This window comes from Bacillus rossius, chromosome 8 (genome assembly GCF_032445375.1).
Source record: "Bacillus rossius redtenbacheri isolate Brsri chromosome 8, Brsri_v3, whole genome shotgun sequence".
In the NCBI taxonomy this organism is placed as follows: Eukaryota; Metazoa; Arthropoda; class Insecta; order Phasmatodea; family Bacillidae; genus Bacillus; species Bacillus rossius.
Genome location: NC_086336.1, coordinates 41,899,443 through 41,920,844, shown reverse-complemented (window position 1 = coordinate 41,920,844; position 21,402 = coordinate 41,899,443). Strand labels below are relative to the sequence as shown.

General features: G+C 35.1%; 1 protein-coding gene across 2 annotated transcripts in view; it reads left to right on the top strand.

The window, feature by feature from the left end:
- Window positions 1-3,583: 3,583 nt before the first annotated feature.
- LOC134534802 (LIM/homeobox protein Lhx2-like) overlaps window positions 3,584-21,402 on the top strand; it is an 818,703-nt gene continuing 800,884 nt past the window's right edge. Inside the window, exon 1 of one of the 2 annotated variants that reach the window (XM_063373390.1) lies at window positions 3,584-4,812. The gene's annotated coding sequence lies outside the window, so the exon portion shown is untranslated. The remainder of the gene's footprint in view (window positions 4,813-21,402) is intronic. The other variant, XM_063373391.1, reaches the window with a different exon arrangement.

Sequence of the window (21,402 nt, the reverse complement as noted above, 5' to 3'; positions counted from 1 at the left end):
TTATAAATTCAATTCAATTTTTTTTTTTTAGAAAATACTAAGGATTTATTATTAATATAATTCAGTAAAATAATCGAGGAAATTTTAATTAATAAAGAAAATCCATAAATATGCTGAAAGTTTGTTATGAAATATTAATTTTCTTTATTTATTTCATAATAAAGTAATAATTTATAATGTAAATAAGTTGTACATACGGGAATATAAACCTACTCTTATGAATACTCTTGAAAATACACATGAAAAAGTTTATAAACACAATTTCTATAACTAACATTGGCAATTAATAATTGTTTTAGGTATATGGACCAGTTTTAAATATCAATCACTAAAGTAGCCTATATGATTTAAAAGCGCATATATAATTTTTATTTGTATGCTGCGCCGCATTGTAAAAATTCATTTTCCTCAATTTTTTTTCATAACGTGCCTAAAGAAGTACCTAAAACCAAATCTCACTTATATAAATACACTTGAAAAAGTTTATAAACACAATATTTGTATCATTAAAATTCACAATAAATAAATTTTTTTGAATGATATGGACCAGTATTCAATATCACTCTCTAAAGTATAAGATTTAAATTATATAAGTTTTTTTTGTATGTAGAGATTTTTTTCTTCCTGAAAACATTTCGTTTCATGGTGAGCGCGTATCGTCAAAATTCACCATCATCGTTTGTTTTTCATAACGGGCCTAAAGTAGTATAACTTAAAAAATCAACGAAACTTGGTCCTTCTTTTCATCGCCGGCGTACGACAAAGCAATGATTTCAAGCCTGTGTTGGTAGCCTTTCTGTTAAAAATTCAATTTTACTCTCTTAACTTTAGTTATATAACTTTTTAAATAGTGGTCACTAACTTCTAGAGGAACCAAATAAATTTATTTTATGACAATATATAAATATAGGCCTATGTATAATTGAGATTGGCGTTTTAGACGTTTTATTTACAGCACTAGATTTTACTTTAACTCCATTTTTTTTTTTTACAAAATGTGCATATGAGGGTTGGTTCTTTTTTGCATAGTATAAAATTATCCAATTTTTTATTGCAATCTGGACTAAATTTTTTCTTAAAATTTGACATCTTAAGAAAATAATTAAATCAGGACTTAACTGCAGAATGAAAATTGGTGTCGAATAATGATGAAAAGAAACAAGAAGAAAACTAACTCCCTTTGAATATTTGAGTTGATGTGTTTTCAAGTTCGTTTTTAACATGTACCTAACCTCTTACACCGTGCCTCTATTTTTCATCAAAACCTGCTTCGAAAAAACTGGCCAAATAAAATTCGGACTAAGCTGGCTAAAAGATCACTGCCAAAAACTGAAGTATAGCTACTTAAATTTTAAAAATGGCCAAATAGGTACATAATATAGGTAGGTAAGATAATTTATTTTTTTTACCGAATTCACACTATTTCAATTGATTTTGAGTTAAAAATTATGAACATAAATGTTTGCCTACATATCAAAACCTTATAGGCTTACATTGTAAGGTTACTTACAATAGGCCTTAGTTTTTTTCTAAAATTATTTTCGTAGACTTAACTACTTTCCAAAAATATCGTTTGTAAATGTTAGACCTATGGCCTTTGCAGGCCTATGTACCTAGGTCTGTGTGTCTATCGATTTCTGTAGGAGAGAAAGTACAGTACTGTTCTTCCAACACTTAAAAATTTTGGTTTTCAAAATTCTAATGAACTATTTTTACTCCAGATAGTGATCGCATAGCTACAGCGGAAGAATTAAGTCAGGGACGTGTCATTTATTATGAGGAGAGGAGGGGGCGAATATAAAAATGATATATTTGAATAATGTTTATAATGGGGTGAGATTTTGTATTACATATGCAGCAAAGGTTTTCAAAGATGTTAAAAATAACCAGAGTATCACGACCAAAAATTGGATTTGTTATCAAAAAAACCGGCTCGTGCCATTTTGTTTTCGTAATAGAAAAGGTGTTTTGTTTATTTGTGAGATATTTATTTATTTATTTTAATATAAATAATGTGAATGCTGGGAATGAAGGACGGGAGGGAGGTGAGAGATATAACTTATTCCCCTCAAATTTTTAATCGAGGGGGGGGGGGGGAGGGTTGGATGGTAGGGGTTGGCCACTCTGTTGGCACGGTCCTGTTAAAAGTTAAAAATTATTGGAACAAGTTTTAAAATACTAACGGAAAACTGCAGACGAATGGGTACCTATTCATTCTGTTTGACCGAAACAAGCTTCTCGTAGCAACTTCAAATCAGGAGGCGAATTGTGAGAGCTTTCGTAGAACCTTGTCATATGGCGAACAGCCTCAACCTCGTCAGGAAACGGAAACTATTAAAAATTTGCAGGGAAACGTCATAAAACATGACAACTTGAGAGAGATATGTTGTGAGGTAAATCACTCCAGAAAAGAATCATACAGCTCACTTCTAGGCAGTACAATTTAGTAAGTAAATCGAGCAGTTTTTGTTATGGTCATTATTTTAAATATGTATGGTTAGGCCTATATATTGAATTTTTTTGTAATATTTATTCCCTGCTAATAATATGCATAACATCTAACTAACGTGCAACGGTCTACTATTTACGAGAAGTCTTTAAATTTTTCATTCCGCAAATTCATTCGTAAGATATTTTGTGCATAATTAGATTTACTGACAACAAGAATCAACAAGAATATGTTATTTTGTATGTTTTACATATATGGAAACACAAGCTGTGTTTATTTATGAGTGATTTAGAGAAAATGACGTATTGAACATCACATCTACCGATATGAATCACGTGTGTTACCTCCTACTGCAGCTGACCAGAAAAAATTTTCTGGTTTTGCGAGTGGGTATTTGCTACGGCGCTTGTTAATTAATACGAAATTTGAAGTACGCTTGCAAACAGAATAATAAATACCCGCTGTTTGTGTTTTGTTCTGCACGCGCTTTGTGACTGCAGCGCCGCGGGTTCCAGAAAGGAGGGCAGTCGTTTACGGTTCGCGACTCGCGCAAGGCGCAAATGCCACAGGTAAGCGGCGGGTTCAGACCTGCGTGATACGTCGCCTCTCTGCGATCTCCGTCTCACTCCCGGGATACATGTGGCTGACGTCAACCGGCCGAAAAGGAGGGGGGGAGGGGGTGGGCACCGGCCTGGTGGGGGTGCGTCACTGTCCACGCCGACCAATCAAATCGCAGTGATTTGTCACCTGTCCTCCTCGAGCACGCAATAAGCCCGGCCTCCAAGACGCTGCTCACACCGAATTGGACTGCGACTTTGCGCAACCGCCGTCAGCGCTCCGCCCCCTCGCTGCGCCGAAGCGGCGTTGCCAAGTGTTCTCCTCCCTCCCCTGATTCCACCCCGGCCGTGCCGAACGAGCGGAGCGGCCTCCTCGCCTCGTGACCCTGTTTTCCCGCGCTTTCGGCGGCGGGGCGCGCGCGTGTTCCGGGCACCGGGTTCCCGGCGCGGCCGCCGCGCCGCGCCACTGTTCCCTTCCCCTCCACGTCGCCCGGCATCCCCTCCACGCCGACCCTACCCCCCTCCCCCCTCCCGGAGCGACGCCGCGTCTGGCAGCGGTGCAGACAGTTGAAGTCAGAAGCAGCGCCAGTTCGGAGACAGCAGTATCGAGCGCGGCCAGGGGCCAGGCGCCTTGTTTTTGTCGTCTTCTCGCAGGACGCAGCGGCTACGCTTTTCGATAGAAAAACAGAAAGTGGTTCGACGCTCAGAACTTATCTGGCGGGTTTCCGTGTCTAGTGCGACGTTTTAAAAAAACAAGAAAAAAATATATTATTTCGTTTGGCTCCGTCAGAAGTATAGTCGATCTGAGAAAACCCGTTGTTTGTTTTTTTCTCAAGAGAAAAAATTCTTGTAAAAATATTTTCTTTGAAATTGTGCTGCTTCTATCGGGATATATATATATATATATATATCGTGTGTGCGACCTGTTCAGTTCTTCTCGGCGAACGTGACTGTCGAATGCGGTAAAGATTCAGACACTACTCATAGGTGAGAGGTTTTATTTATTTATTAATTTTTTTTTTCCGTTGACGCTGGTTGTGATCCGTCACCGAGTAACATGTCGTCGCACCGAACAAGCGTGTGCGCACACTCGCGGTGTCGCACGCGTGCTGTGCTGCGATGAGAGCTTGTCCGAGAACGTTGCTCTCGAAAACAATTGAAAACATTTTTTTTTCCTTCTTATTTCGAGAGGTCACCATTAAAAAATTCTACGAGAGTGAAGTTTTCTTCTGCCCTGCCATTTTGAGCGGGAAGGTCGTTAGTGGGGTATCCGTGTAGGTCTGGGCCGAGTCTTCAAAACCCCAAGGCGAACAACAACTTCTTTCAAGACCGCTGCCTGCCTTGCCTTTATTCTTTTTCAAATAAGGAAAGAGAGAGAGAGAGAGAGAGAGAGAGAGAGAGAGAGAGAGAGGAGAAAAAGAGGCACACTCCCCAACATCTCTCTTCCACCCCTCTCTGCGAGTTCCTTTTCACGGAGGGTAACAGCGAACCTACAGCAGGGGGTATTTTCTTCCCTACCCCTGCCCAAGACCTCCCTTATTGTAGCTTACCCACGAAAAGTCTCTTTTATTGGCCATAACTAGAATTTACTGGGCCTTTTGGTTGAAAAGGAAAGAAGAGAGGAACGCATTTTTCTTTTCTTTTTTTCTTTTTTGGAAAATCTGGAGAAGAGAGATTTTCCCGCGCCGTTCGAGCAAACGATCTCAAGCAAACATCGCGGCTAATTTCGGAAGGTTGTCACCCACTGACGAATCCCGCTTGTGAACGTAGCGGCGGGGAAACAACTGAAAGCGTCGTCGGCGGGGGGTGAGTACGCATGTTAGGCCCTAGGCCACTGTTGTGAACATGTGACCGCCGTATTTGGGTTACGCCAAGTTGTGTGCGTGCGTGTGTGTTTTGTTTGTTGTGACGCTAGCGCGTGGCACGTTACGTAAGATGTGCTCTCGAACTATGCATGTTGGCACGAATTAGTAAACACGATATAGGCCTGTGTTTTTTTTTTCTATCGAGAATGAAAACAGTATGTATTATCTAGTTACGCCGATGCATAATCTTTTAAAAAAAAAAAAAAAAAAAATTCTCCAATTAAGTGAACTTGAATTTATTTTTAAGCGTTTCTGACCACAGGTCAGTTATGCAAACATACAACAAAAATGAGTAAGTAGTAAATTTAACATTTGTTTATCTAATGGACTGTCCTACTAATAACCGGATGTAAATATCGTTTGTTTGTGGTTTGTTTACGCGTAGAAAGTGATTTTCTCTGATTCATAAATATGTGTTTAGCTCGTGCTACCAGCTTGTAATAAATTATAACTGATAATTGAAATTACTGATTTCTTTAATAATCCCTTTTGGTACCAGCACAATACTTTATATGTTTTTTTAATTATTTATTATTACATTTTACAAGTTTTGGCATAGTATGTAAAAATTAAAAATACTGTTACAATGCCCCAGTTAATTTAGTAAATAATTAATTTCACCTTCTTGTAACATTTTTTAAGGACGGAAAAGCATGTCTGGTGGCTGGTATATTTATTACTTCGCTAGCAGCATGTTATAAAAAGGAAAGGAAAAAAAAAATAATTTTAGTTGTATTACTTTTTTTTTTGCGATTGAGTAAGGATGCTTACAAGGACGAATAACAAAATTAGAATTTTATGAGCCTCTTGTCGGTTCTTCATAAATTCATTTTTTCTGTACAAAATCTTGGTATCGAAAGGGTTTATTTTTTCCCCAGACCGACACACACACACAGAAAGAGAGATTCGCGCAGTTTGTGTGGGTCATATATCATCAGTTTGCGAACCGGGGAGACTGTAGTAAGGGGAGCAAGGGGGGGGGGGAAGAGTGTAAGGAAAAAGGTTGGAGAGGGGAGCAGGGGGGTAGGGCAATCTAATCGACGTTAGCCCTGTGTGTGCTCGTGAGGATCCAACAGAACTGCTATCTCATCCCGTAGCGGCAAGGGAAAACAATCTTACTTGATTGAATGTATGAGGACTATATAGCACATGAGGGAGGGGGTAAGGGGGGTTGGTCTCTCTCCCCCACACACGCCAGCCACATCGATCCCTTTTCGCTCTGCTCTCCGTGCCTCCAACCCTTCTTCATCATCCCCCCTTTTCCCCGGGTGTTCTCCTCCCCCCCCCCCCCCGTGGCCCCCCCCCCCCCTCCACGTTTACCCCCGGCGCGACCCTGCTTTTGTCCGCCGCCCGCCGGCGCGTCTGGCCGGTCCGACTCCCGGGTCTGTCGACTGCCGCGGGGAAAATAATATCGATCGCCATGCGTAAGTACGAGAGGTCGATGAAAGACAAAAGTCTGAATCATAAAGCACACTTTAAAAATAAAATAAAAATGTTCAAATGTACGAATTCGGTGTCAGTGAATTTCCACATTTTTTTTTTGACGTCGAGTTATTAAAAAAAAAAAACATAGAATTTGTGTTGCAGAATTACCACTTAGTCGTCCAATTTTAAAAAAAAAAACAACAAAAAAACACGACATTAATGTGGAAATAAAAAAGTTGCTGGATTATTCTAACAGTTTTGCATCGCAGTGACCTAGTAAAATACGCATCATCGATGACTGTACAAAATTACATTTTGAAATTGTCAAACGCTTGTCTGTTTTACACAAGGGTTTCAATTCGAGGAACGCAGAAACATCTTAAGAAATTTCTGATATTTCTAATGACTGCCATGCTTACTGTAGGACATGTTATTTTCTTAGGAATTATATTATTTGTTAGGTTTCAAACTTAAAACGACAGTTTTTTTCCCCAATGTTGGCCATTGAGAGGCAATCACACCACGAAATGATTAAGATTCTAAGAACACTTAAGGGAAGTTTGATCACTAATTGCATTTCACCAATTTACACTGGTCAAGATAGATACCCATCAGATATACTTTACTTTCAAATTTCGGCCGCATAATTTAACTATCTTGCCTACTGTTGACACGAAAATTACCTCAAATTTTCAAGCATGTGAAATTATATAAATATGATTGTGATGATAACTATTTAATGTGTATTTTCACCCGAATAAAGAATTTGATAAAAGAAAGTAAACTACTCGTGTCTCCATAAAACATAACATTATAATACATATGATTAGATCATGAAATATTTTTTACATGAAATTTTGTGCAATTACAGAAGAAATTAAGTAAACTGATAGCCTAAGTCATTTTAAATGCATTAGTTTTCTGTTATAATACATTTCATTATTACCATTTGACGTTTGTTGATGTAGTGGTATTCTCGTTTTACTTGTCTCAAACACACCAGAATTATTTTCGAGTTAATATGCACACTGTATTTATTTCGTGCAATCTCTTAATTTTGTTTTTACATATATCTTGCTACATTATAATGTATGTAATAACCAAGCACTGAACTAGTTTGCCAACAATTAATCAGGAATTGCAATTACCATTTATAAACCTTTCACAAAGATTCATTCAAACTGCTTGTACATTTTAATGAGTAATGTAATTCCGACATCTCTTTAACTTTTTATGATACCGTGAAGAAAAATCTACACCTTTCCGGGGAAATAAGATTTTATACTTTATCTTGATGACCAATTGAATGAATGAAGTATTGTTCACATATAACTGTATAAATTGAATCTTAATTTTCCATAAACCAACACACCCATTCAAACAGATCGCAAAGTCATTTACAATACAAATAACGTAACATAAAAATAGTCTCGTTTGTGCTTGAATTATTTTTGTCCGTAAAAGCTAAAATAGTTGCTGAATAATAACATAGCTCTCTGCAATTGTGTGAACAAGATGGAAAGTCTTATATTTTTTTTTTAAATTTTGTTTAAAAATATATAAATAAAAATACACCACTTGAGTTTACCGAAAGCATTTTCTAAAGTTTCTTGCTTTACGGGTTAGAGATTTCACAGATATATACTGTATATATGTTTACGTTAAAATGTAGTTTAAAAAACATACAATAAATTTAAATATTATTATTTAAATAAATATTATTTTCGTTTATCAGTCATGTTTGTGTACAAATATAAATAGATTTGTCACAAAATGATAAAAAAAAAAGCATCATCTCCTTGTAAATAAGTTATAATGAAAATCAATAAGTTAATCTAGGTCTAATACCTCGAGATTTTTGGCGTACGAGGAATGTAGGGTAAAGTTAAAACCTTTAACTTAAGATTAAAATTATAGTGTAAATTTAAGCTAAGATTGGTTACACAGAGTTGAACCCTAGCCGTAATTATTTGGCCCTGAGTCAGTCATTTTGTGCGTTGTCGGTGCATGGGAAATAATTTTTACTAAACTGACGCATTGTAGACCTATACACGCACTTACAAAAGTAATTAAAACCATAAATAAATGGACGGTAAAAATACCGTGCCGAAAGGAAATACTTAAATCGCCGGAATACAATAGCAAGTGTAGCAAGTTATCCTATAACAGTATCTGAGAAACACGTATAACACATATAAATTTAGTCGTAGAATTGGACAGACTGTATAATTCGACACTGCCTGTGTTTTCTGCGATACTCAGAGTAGAAACTCTAAGATATGTCGTGGTTAGCGTAAAATTAAAAAAAAAATCTGCGCTAAAGAATATTTAAAAAAAACTGCATGTTCTCAGTAATATTTTCGGCCAGCGTTTCTGTAAAAATAAAAAAGTCATAATTTTAGCTCGAGTTAATTAGGTCGTGTACACGGCGCAACAAAGCACAAACTTCATCTTACGTTACCTACAATTTAAATTGCTGTCGTACTTGGTTTTAAAACGAGACTGGGGAAAAATATTTCTCAGAACAATTCATCACTGTGACAGTCATGCATATTTTGTGACAGACTCTATACCTATGTTCCGTACATGCATGTGCATGATGTGTTGGAAACAATTCCATGTACGATTTTTTTTTTATAATTTAAGATAAAGTCTGTTAACATTAGTAATTAGCATGCCTTGCTGTCCACCAGAACATGTTCCCTTATTGCCTTGAAAACCACATGTCTATGCCTGTCAGGTGCCGTTTGAATTGCTAAAACTTCCTTAATCTGAATTCTATTGCCTGGTTTTATAAGTCTTGTGTAGTTTCTCAGTATCTTTAGTTTTACCAACCAAGAATAGTCTATTAGCCCTGTAATTTAGATTAACTAGTTTAGGTATTAACCATTTAAAAACTGTAGGCCTACTATAGGCACATGCTAATTCTGATTTAAAGTGGCCCGCGAAAATTAAAAATAAACTGGTATAAGTAATAGATGATCATGTAACAAACGAGAGAACATTAACTTGTTTTTTTGATAAGATACTTGAAAAATCCTTTTTTTTTTTTAAATCAAAATTTATTTTTAGAGTTATAACTGAAATGGACAGTAGATTAGTAAACGGATGCTAAATTTTTCATGCGTGCAAGCTGCTTTATTTTGTCTTTGCTACGCAACGTTTGATGTTGTTTCTTCTTTTGTAACCACCTTGGGCTGTGAAATGTCACTTTCTACATAATCCACCACCAGCGCAGTGCAACACACCTACTGATAACATTTCTTATCACTGCTGCATGGAAAGTAAACAGTCTAATCGAATCTTGCTTACCGGCGATATGTGGTATGCCAGTGGACTTCTTATGATTTTGCTGCGTGTTAGATAATCGTAAATGCTGTACAACCCTTAAAATAATATTTGGAAAATATATCACCCGTATTTTGAGCTTAATTTTGGAATTCTACGCAACAGAATTCGGCGTGTTAACGTGGAGTGATTATTTCAATTTTCGATACGATAGCGGTTAGTGAGATATGCGAGATTTAATATCAATGAATCACTTTACGGATGTTAAAATAGGTTTCCATCGAGCGTTACGGCAAGAAAACGCTTTGGTTAACCACAGATTTTCAAGTTTTGACTGCACTTCGGATGATTTCCCATCTTCATTATAGAATGCACCAAACTAACATCAAGCGAACGGATCAAATTAATATATTTATGTTGTGAATAAATTGCACTAAAATACATGAACTTCATTTAATTGAGAAAACAAATTACTGCCCACGAAAGGGATATTTTCAAGTCAATTCTATGTATCTTCCCATGACTTTTTTTAGGTAAGTTAATTTAAGTTAGTTTTCTGTCAATATAGGTAAGGACCCTGGTATTTGATGAAATATTTTGTTTGCTCCTTATTTTTTCTTACTAATCTGTAGCTACGTACCGATTATGTGACTACACTAGCTAAATTGAATAGCGTTCTTCACAGTACGTACTAATTTTTACCGTTAAATAGAAATTATTTGGAAAATAATTGCCAATATAACTTTGGCAAACTTCATGTAAAGCATAGTGAGACTATATTTGAAAAAAAAAAAAAAGTAAAATCAAATTTGGCTAAACTAATTTCACAGACATCGTTTTGAGGTTATAATATACCTACATGAAATATAAATGTATAAAGTAGGTATAAATGTAGTAGAATATGCTGTTAAAATAAGCCCCCAAAATACTTTTTAAGCTTTTATTGTCATTGGGTTATTATTTTCCTGTCTTATGTAATATTATTTTCCTAAAGAGCAAGTATGTTTTGTGGTTAGAAATATAAGCGGTACATAGTTTGGTAAGTAAGGGACCCAACTAAAGAAAAAGACAACAGCCACTGTCTGCCTTATCTTACAGTACACATAAAAATTTATGTTCTCGACTATCATTAGGTTTTTAATTTTGTAATTTTTTGTCGTGAACCTTACAATTTAAATGCAACGTACCATTTGGCTTAGCATTTACTATACAACTGAATAATTAAACAGTATGACTATAGTTTACCGCAACTGGATGTAATAATAACATGTGTTGTAAGGCCAAACATTTTATATAGACTGGTTATAAAATAATATGTTTGGTGTCGGACGGGATCAGCCAATCAGAATCGTTCACAGCGAAAACAGAATTGGCGTTCGTTACCGTCACAACGAAACCTTAAAATGTAGACGAACACATGACCAATTAAGTAAAGAGGTTATAAATGCTTGATAACTAAAATGTTTATATGAATGTCGGATGAAAAATAATTTTACATTGAAAACGAAACGCAATTTATGTGCCTATAACTTTTAAAAATTATTTTTCAGATTGTAAGGAGTATTGGTGTGATTTAATTTTGCAGATGATTTGAAAGTTACGAATTGCTCAAAAATTGTAACATGTTCAAAATTTCCATCCAGCACTGTGAGGCATTATTTTGATTTCAAAATGAGATTAACTTAAAACTGAAAAGTTTGAACTTGCTCAGTCCAATGATAAACTTTAATAGTGTGACAAGATTTAGCCTAAAACAAGTTTGAGTTGGAGAAAATTGGTAGCCATTTTCATGAATTCGGAATGTGGTGGAAAGTGTGAGTCTTACAGTTTTAATTTTTTCTCTATTTAATTAAGTCTTCTAATTATTTTTAGTATATTGTGCACATATATGTTTGCTGAAATAAAAATTATTAGGTATCATAAAAATTATTTCATATTAGTTTGCCGTGTATGTACCTATAGCGCTAGAGCTTAAATAAAAATGTTTAACGTAAATTATAGTTTTGCTAATATTAATTGTCTTGATAATTTAACTAACAAGTTGATACTTGTTCTGAAGTGTTGCATAGCTTGCAGTGGTGCAGCTCGTATATCTGAGCCTTTCATTTAAGCTTGTGTCTACCCAAGTCGTAAATGATTTGTGTTAGATGCATTGAACAGCGTATACCCGTGCCTCTAAAACATATTTTTATTTTATCATTGTGCGTACAGCAGACATTTTTTAAAAACACTCTTGTAAGGATTTTTAATTATCTGTACACTGTGAACAAAAATTGGTTAAAATTTTAAACATGTAATAGCTATTAAATCATATGGGAAATTTATCATACAGTTATGATAAGTTTCCTTTACCTATATTTGACTTTTTCCGAAACGAATATAGTAATACCACATATTCATGGGACATTTCTAATACAAATGTAATACTCTCGTCCCAATATAATTTTTCATCACATTTCTGTAAACGTTACTTAATAATTTAGAGTGTATATAAAACCTGTTATGGATAGTAATCTTCCAACGGAGACGTTACAAGAAAATCAATGAAAATGATTAGGTTTTCAAGAGAGTAAATTTATTGTTACGGTTTTTATTTTAAAAAAATTATTTGATAATGACAATATATGCTGCATTGTAAACTATAGTCACAAAGATGAAACTCATTTAAACAGCGTTTTCTTCATTGGCGTAAATTGTCCTGTTATGTACTTAATTAACGTATGTAGTCTTAAGAGCTGTTTTTTTAAACAATATAAAACATGTACATTATCTTATAATACCTATTTTATCTAGTATTAGAGATAAATCATTGATTGATTTAAATTAATATTACTTTCATAAGACTTAATAATTTTTATTGTTGTGTCGTGTTACCTGCAGGCCTACGTTACCCGTTTAATCATCGCCGGCAACACAACAGGTAATGCAAGAGTAAAGTAAAATAGTCTTTACTTGTCACGACGTAGAATATGCGAGAACTTTTATTTCAAAATACATAGGCCTATTTCACGAGTTAGACTTTCGATAATTTTAAGTATTATAACCAAAAATTATGGTATGTATCCCGGCAAATAAGTGAACCAAAATGCGAATAAGCTTAAAAATAATAATAATAATCGATTTTAAAACGATATTGCATATTGTTTTCGCATCTAAGATTCTATAAAGTATGGCCCACCATTTTATCGCATGGTTTCCTTGTTGTGAGTCCGATTTAGTCTTTGATTTTGTGTTTGAGATTTTACTCATGATACTTCACGCAGCTAAAGTTGTATTTAAACTTTCTTGAAACTTTTGCACCTGAAAGTGTAGGCGTAGAGGCAAAAAGTGCGAAGGGTGTATGTAGTAAATATTCGCACCCGAACACGTAAGTGCTAAAAATATATATATATAGCCTATTTTGTTTATTGAAATCTGTGTTGTAATTGTAATTTATAACCTGAATGAATTTTATATGAAATATTTCAATTAAAATATTAAATATTATGCTCATAAAGTATTTCTAAGTTATGAAGAAAAAATACTTAAAAATATAAGACTATGTTTTCTCTCTTTGAATTTACCATTTCAATTTGTTAATAATTTTATTTTTACTATCGTAACATTAACTATTGCATGAATATTTGCGAAATACGTATTGTGTTATGCACGAACAAAATCTTAATTGTCACATTGCGAAACCCGACATTAATTTTTTTTTTTTTGGTAATTTCTGCCCACCGACACCTTTTTTGCGCCAGTTTCTCGGACGGGCGTAGAAGTTGTAGCAATAAGGTCCGCAAGTTTCAGGCACGCGCGTCCACCAGTAGAACATTTTGTTTGCAGTAACTTACAACTTCCGGTTGCAAGAACGCCGGAGTTACTGTTTGTTTCTGTTGGTCATGGCAGGTACAGACCATGCGAACAAACATTACAGTTTAATGAATTGTTTGTAGATTCTATTGTTGAGTGATTTTCACGGATTGCTTTATTCTTATTTGGTTAAAATTTAATCGTAATTGACCGATAGCAAATACTCCTATGGATAATACATTGTCTAAATGAGATGCAACATGATACGCGTGTATCAAAGTAGCCTACAGAGACATTAAAAATTGAAACGAGCGAAAAAAAAAAGTTCAGTATAGGAAAATTATCGTTAATAACCATACTTTTTAGTATAGGGGCCCTAGACAGTTAAATTAAAATAAAATCTGGATGCAAAACGTTAATTTGGTGGTGTTATTACGAATAAAAAGTTAAGTCTGATACGTACTAATATTTTTGAGAGAACATTAACTGAAAATCTTATCGTTGCAAGATACATAAAAACAAAAAAAAAAGTAGTATTGTAATCCATTTCTCACTACGAAGTTCTAATTTGTTTATGGAAATAAACCATAAGAACCTTTTCATAGGTTTTATAAGTTGAAAGATATAGTTAGTTACCTGTGTACGAATCGGGCATTAGTAGGCTACTCGCCTTTAGTTCTAACACGTAGTTTACTCGAAAATGAGCGAACTCCGACAGTATTAGCTTTCCTGTTGACTGTGACATGCGGATTATTCATATGTAGTGAAAAATTAATTCCAGTTAGTTTCACAAATACAGGCTGAAAGAGTATATGTCTAGCCTTATTGGGGTGGTAAAGTGATCTTAAGTCCCAAAGGAAAACAAACTATTTTTAAACATAATTCATTAAATCATTGCATATTGTCAGGATGCTTCTAACGAAATTTTATATTTAAGTTTCATGTGCATGTTAATTCCTAGCATTAATTAAGCAGTAATAAATTATTTTTACGTGATATCTCGTTAATTTTTCACCTTTTTGCATTCTTAGTAATTTGGTACTGTAGGTGTGATGATGTCAGTTGGAAGATGTAGGCTAGTAAACTACAGTAGGTACTGTGATTCCGAACGGACATTCTAGGCCTTTACTAAACGGCGCGAAACTCGGGTGAATACTCAAATTTATTTTTGACGTGACAACGTCTAATAAATCGATGAACGCCGGCTGCACGCACGAAAAAGGATGACTCATTGTTCCGTTACGCTCATTGTCCCGTTGCGTTCATTGTCCCGTTACGCTCATTGTCCCGTTACGCTCATTGTACGCTTGCGCCGCATCTATCTCTCTTTCACTCGATTGGAACAACCATCGATTTGACTTTTTCGAGGCACATTAAACTTAAAACCTACTTTTCCTATCAGCGTCCTATCTTTAACAAAATAACACAGATTGGAAGAAGTTAAATAGCAAACATGTATAAAAGTTATAGTTAAAATAATCTGTTCGTTAAAATAATAAACATATTTGAATTAATGAGTGCAAATAAAAATAAATTTATCAATTAAATTGTAGATTTCATTTCACTCCTTTGTATCCATACAAAATAGTGATAATTCAATAAAAATGATTCAATTTTATTCATAAAAGTATGCAATCATTTCATCAATGTTTTATGACGTCTCGTTAAACTATCGTCCGTAAACCGACTTTACAGACAACCAATTTATTTTTCTTTTAAAAATTAGTCACTTTGTTGAGATACTTTCAATACTATTTTTATATGATTACGGGTACATAGAATGGAAAATTTGCGGATTCAGTGAGACATCTATAGCATACTCTAAAATCCGCACTACGTACCTATTCGCGCAAATATTTTCACTCGCTCATTGGCTAACCTTGATGACCCGGGATGTTCTGTGATTCGATAGTTCTTTCTGACCGAGGGTGCTTCATTGGCTCCGAGTCGTTCAGATGAACATAAGCAAGCCAAGACAAAGGTAAAAAAAAAAGTGCTTGGATTGCAGTCTTTCGTGAAATTAATCCGCGAGATTGTCTCTGTTTATATAGTGGATGTCGTCAGCCCACAAGATTCCGTATTCGAAGACGCGGTCTCGTGCGTTTTCAATCGTTCACGTAAGGTTACGCTATCACTAGGGCCATGCATATTTCGCGAAAAGATTTCGAGACTTACTGAAAGTTAAAACACTGTAGCATCGTCTGTGTTTCATGATTGGCCGAATTTCTTCCAGCTATACATGCCGATTGTTACTGCGCCAATCACCTAATTCGGTGCGGAAGCAAACGCGTCCTGAGTGGCTCGGTCAAATAATGCAGCAACTCTCTCGCAGACGGCCGCCAATCACAAGGAAGAAACCACTGGTGCGGGTATGCCTTGTTGCATTCTAATACGCGTTCAGATTTTCTTTTCGCGAAAACTGCCTGCCCCTAGCTATCACGTGAACTATTTCCTCCCACTCAGACCAACAGCTACTCAATGGCGCCGAGTAGGCCATCAGTTAATTGGGCGAGGTTTGTTGTCAAGAGCACAAGAAACATGCACACACGGATGCGGGCGCCCTCATTACATTAAGCTTCCGATGATATTTCTGCCTCGAAAAGTACATTTACGAGCAGCACATACATTACTTTATTAAAACTGGGTAGAGGTCGAACGTCTGTACTCATTCAAAACTTAGGAAATTAATACACATGTGATTATTTTATTTTTTGTTGTATTCTGTTCGAGTTAGGTATGGAAGTAATAATAAAACTTTTCTGTTCTCGTAGTCATACGTTTGCATTGAACAACTGAAAAGTAAAAAGTTCGTAATTTTTTTTCTTTTCGGATTTACAGGGTGGAATAACCTTAGTTTTATTTCACGTTGTGGTGTTGCAGACGAAATCTAAAAATTCGGTGGGTGGATAATGTAAACGGGTGTGTTTGACGAAAATAAGAGATGCATTGGCTGAAAAATGTATGAAAGTATTACGAGGTAGACCCGTGGAGGTAGACAATAGACGTAAATATTTCTGCTCATTGGGGCGACGATAATATTAGCGCAAGATCCGGAGGAAACGGACATCAGACGAGTTAAACCGATTCGGGAAAAATGTGACTTGCAAGACAATATTACATGTCTTAGTGTCAGCCAAAACCTCACTCTAAATATGACCCGCCGTGGCTTTCGGCGAATGCACGAAGCAGCCAGGCGCGTGTGATGCCCGATGAGAAATGTGCAGGAATGATTGGTCGCTAGAGTCTTACCACAGTACGGGACATTACGAATAAAGGCACACGGACACGATATTTACGGTGCATTTCTGACAAAAATCAATATTTTAATTTTTTATTAATTAAAAAAATATTAATTTAAAATTGGTACTAACATTATGAAAAATGTATTAACATGTGTTATTTTGAAATAAAATAATTACGTAAAATAGCCGTATAATTTAAAAAATTTGTAACGATATTATTTTATATATTTATATATTTTTAATAAATTATGATTATCCTTTTTGTTATTTTTTATTACTGTCTATGGCACAAATTGACCCTCTCTTCACCCATGAAAAAGATGGAATTCTGAAAAATACCAACACCCCCCCCCCCCCCTCCGGCTCCCTTTCCTGACCTTTTTATCTTCGTTTTAAGCCAGAGCCAGATACAACCTTGTACTGTTACCAAATATAAAGTGTATATATATTTCTTTCATGGTTTATGCGTTATAAAAGTGTTAAGTACTTCAAATGCACATTGGCTGAAAGAACATTATTTGATAAAAACTGGCACGCGTACATGTTCCTCTGTTTATTCAAACTGCAGTTAAATAATGGTACACGGCGCCACAAGTCTAGAACTATGGTACGAGTACCACGGGAAAGGTAGCCTACATGGGACAACTCCGGGGTAACGGCATGGAAGTCCTTCAGATGGCTTCATTAGCGGCAATACGAACAGCGAGCCGATAGCTCTTATCAGCAAACACAGCTAGGGGAATGGAACTGCCGTTGCTGGTCGCACATCGTGTCGACAAGACTGTCAATGAGGTGGTGTTTGGGGGGGGGGGGGGGGGGGAGGATAGGTTACATTTGCTCGCCTAATGAGCGCGACAGCAGTTAACAACATCGCCGTAATGATTCCACCGCTACGCAGCGGGAAACAGTTAGCGTTTATTCCGAACAGCGTGAAAACTCGTTGCGTGTAGCGTTATATGTACATTTACACGGACATTTGCAAAGCTGCCGCTCTACAGAAATTGTATTTAATTTGACAGCGAAGTGCGGTTTTAGAATGCGCACATAAGAAAGCACTTATTATTGATAACAGTGGCGTTTACGGTATTTCTTTTAAAATATAATTGGGCGTGCATTTTTCAACAATACTACAAACTAATATGGCGACGGTAAATTAATTTACTAAGGAAAATGTGAGAAGACGTGGTGTATGGTTTATAGAAACTTAAACATCTCTATATTATTAAAGTTTTGATGAATAAATTTTTATAAGATGTAATGGGCATTCACAAAATTTACTTAACCAAGGAAAATTAATCTCTCTAGCCACGGCCAAATCCACAGGAAAAAAAGTTTTTGTTATTGTTTATAAAAAAATCTTTGGAAACTAGTTGATAAAATATTTTAACCATACTCAGTTTGTAAACGACCCTTCAAATAATTTCAGTTTTCAGTCGGGTGGAGTCACCTGACATTCCTCAAATCTTTGCTTGGACTTCCAAGATGCTTCTATCTGTGTGCTGATCCAACATACAAGTGACTTAAGTAGAGGTAGATAGTCCCGTGAAAATTATTCTTACTCTTACGGTTGAAAGAAAAAAAATTAAGTGGCATAGTTATTCTAAAGACGAATCATGGACTGTACGTGCTTCCTCATTGGTTGAGTCAAGTGCGGAATGAGATTTGTTGTCGATCAGCACCAATAATAAATGCAATAATGCAAATATGGACAAAGGGTGGGAAGCTACTAAACAGTCTAATTTTTCCGCATTAAATATCCATATCTTATGTTACATGTAGGCCTAAATAAATATTGTTGTGAACCTCCAAACTTATACTTATTACAGGGGGGGAATATAGCCTATCTACCCCGTTTGCAATTTACTTAAACGTTATCGTTTATATTATTTATATTATATTAGCTGCAGTACCCGGCGCTTCCCGGACTGAACACAGGGTGATATATTGTCCGGGAGTTAAAGCAATGTGGATAGCGCTATATGACAGTGTGGTGGACATAAAGAAATGACACATAATTGCTGATTGTATGTCTATGACCTATGATTTTCTGTTTACCCGTGGTGATCGGTTGAACGGTTTAGTTTATGCGCTGCAGCGCCATCTAGCAACGAGTTACACCAAGATGGATAGCATAAAAACATTCTCCATAAAAAAAACACTTCGATGTGCCAACTTCCATGGCGATCGGTCAAACGGTGTCGGAATTTATCAATGTCATACATACATACATACCGACATCCTATTATATATATATATATATATATATATATATATATATATATATATATATACATACATACATACGTTTTCAATAATTCGTGTGGATAATTTATCCAAATAATCAGGTTTTATTGCAATTAAATCCGTATCACAGAAATAAAATCTGACTTATCATGGGTAATACTAAAAGCTTAAAAACGGTAGTCTTGATGGTTGTCAGGAAATTTGTGAAGAGCCGGGAAATTTATTTTAAGTTATTTTTAGGCCCCTATTTGACAAAACAGTCGTTTGGAAATACTAAGTTCATAATATCTACATGTGCTATAAATATTTTTGATAAAATACTCGTATCACACTCACACACACATACATGAGAACGACAAAAAATCTTCTAAATTCATTTGAAGATTTTAAAATACATTACAATATGTTTTCAAATATTGTAAATTTTTAAAAACTATTTTGTGGTTTTTAAGATTGTTATTTTCAGTTGTTCGTTTTACTGACACATAATTTAAAAAAAAATGAATATCGAAATATTTTTAAAATAACAAAATAACTAAGTCATCATATAACATAACATGTTGGACATACGCCAATGGCATGTAATAAACATATTATGCGTAATCAATCTCTCCCATTGCAGTAATTATTCAAAGAACGTACTAAATTGTGAGTTAAAAAAATTTAAAAGTTGATATAAATATAAGCAGTATATGTTTAGAATATATGCGCAAATTTATCCACAGTGAATATAATTTAGAATTCTCATCCCCTAACATTTCTGTCACATTTTTTATCCGCAACTTTTTTTCAAAATTGAATAGTTTTATTTTTATTTTCATGCCGGTATTGTAAAAAAAAAAATCTTGTTTTCATTGGGAATAATTATTTTAACGTGTGTTTAGTTTTCTACATGCTTTGAGCTAAAAGAACCCAGTAATTTAGTATTTTAGCATCATGGTTTTCTTGCGACTCACACAACAATACAGGGCACTTGCTGCCAATAAAAGAGATATGTTTACAACTTCCACGCCATTCTTCTGCGCCGTTGAAGAAGAATCATTACGTCTTATCTTGTCACGAAGCTGGGCACGGCTCCAAGCTATTCTGCGTTGTTTGTGTTGTCTGGAGCCCTGTTACACGATCAGTTTTTAGTCGACCGCTTCCAAAAGACCAAAATGTGTTTGGTGATCTTTGGATGAACGGAATTTCAAAGTGAAGACGGGAATCTACTAACTTTGCCATAATCATGATTTTTATTTCGTTCTGCTTCTTGTTTATACTTCAGTGTCGAGTCAAATCACACGCTGTTTTGACATTCCTGAATCCACAGAGAAGAAGAAAGTAGATTTTATTTGTGTAACTATGAATAAACCTCCAAATATGAACTTTGTTCAGACTTTTTTTTAAACTTTGTTCGTTATATCTTTTACGAACCAACAATGCATTTTAGTATTAGTGGCTGTGAGAGATTTCATTAAATGCGTTTATTTAATGCGGCCCTTTACGTAGAAATTCTTTACGATAAGTATACAATAACATATATACCTATATAATCCATAAAAAATTTTCACCCTTTATTTGTAAAAATAAGTTAATGCTTAAATTAACGGAATTTTAAACTTATTACAGTAATTATTTTTTGTACAGGCATCAATTTCGAGAAGTATGTTACTTTTAGTTTAATCCTATAAACTTTCTATAAATTTCCTTTCTTAGGAAATAAATAGGTAACAGTTTTATTCATGCTTTTGTCTGTGATTAGTACATTTAACAGGGGAGCGAAGAAACAATTCCTAGGTTAGGTTACCTAATGAATGAGTCTCATTTTAACTTAACAGGAACTATTAATAAGCAAACAAATTTTGGTGCTGGCTTGAAACGAAACGTCAGAACCAATAAACTTTATGAGTAATTACATTTCTCAGAGAGTTTTGACGATATCGTAGAATTTTTTTTTAATTTTTTTTTGTAGCACGCGTACAGGTAACAAGTCATTTGAAAATAGTATCCAACCAAGGGAAACAATGAAATCTGAAATTGTTAGAGAATTTTTCATATCTGGGTGGGGAAAAAAAGTCAATAGTCCTGAGATTTAAAAGTAATAGCCGGATAATCGCTAATTAATTAATTGGGCCGTGTTTATTGTATTTGGTTTCAGTTTTTGTTTGTTGCATTGCTGGCGTGCCAAGTATTTTTGAGCACTGTTTTAATATTTTTCTCAATTGAAGCATGATTAAGTACATCTGCTATTGTGCCTTGGAGTGGGATGCTACAAACATCACTTTGTGCATGGTTTCCATGATTTTTGAAACTGGTTAAACAGTTTTGCCATGACGTGGAATAGTCCTTAATTAAGTCGCGACTGTGGCAATGTTGTGCGGTTTGTTTTCTATGGAAATATTACATGTTTTTTTCAGTGAAAAAATCATTAAAGATCTATAAAAGTATGGTAATTATTTTGCTGAACACGCATGAATGCTACGTGCACTTTTGGCTACTTACAGTGTATACTAGTTTATCTTACCATATTGAAGTTTATTTTAGACTGTAACTTCTGT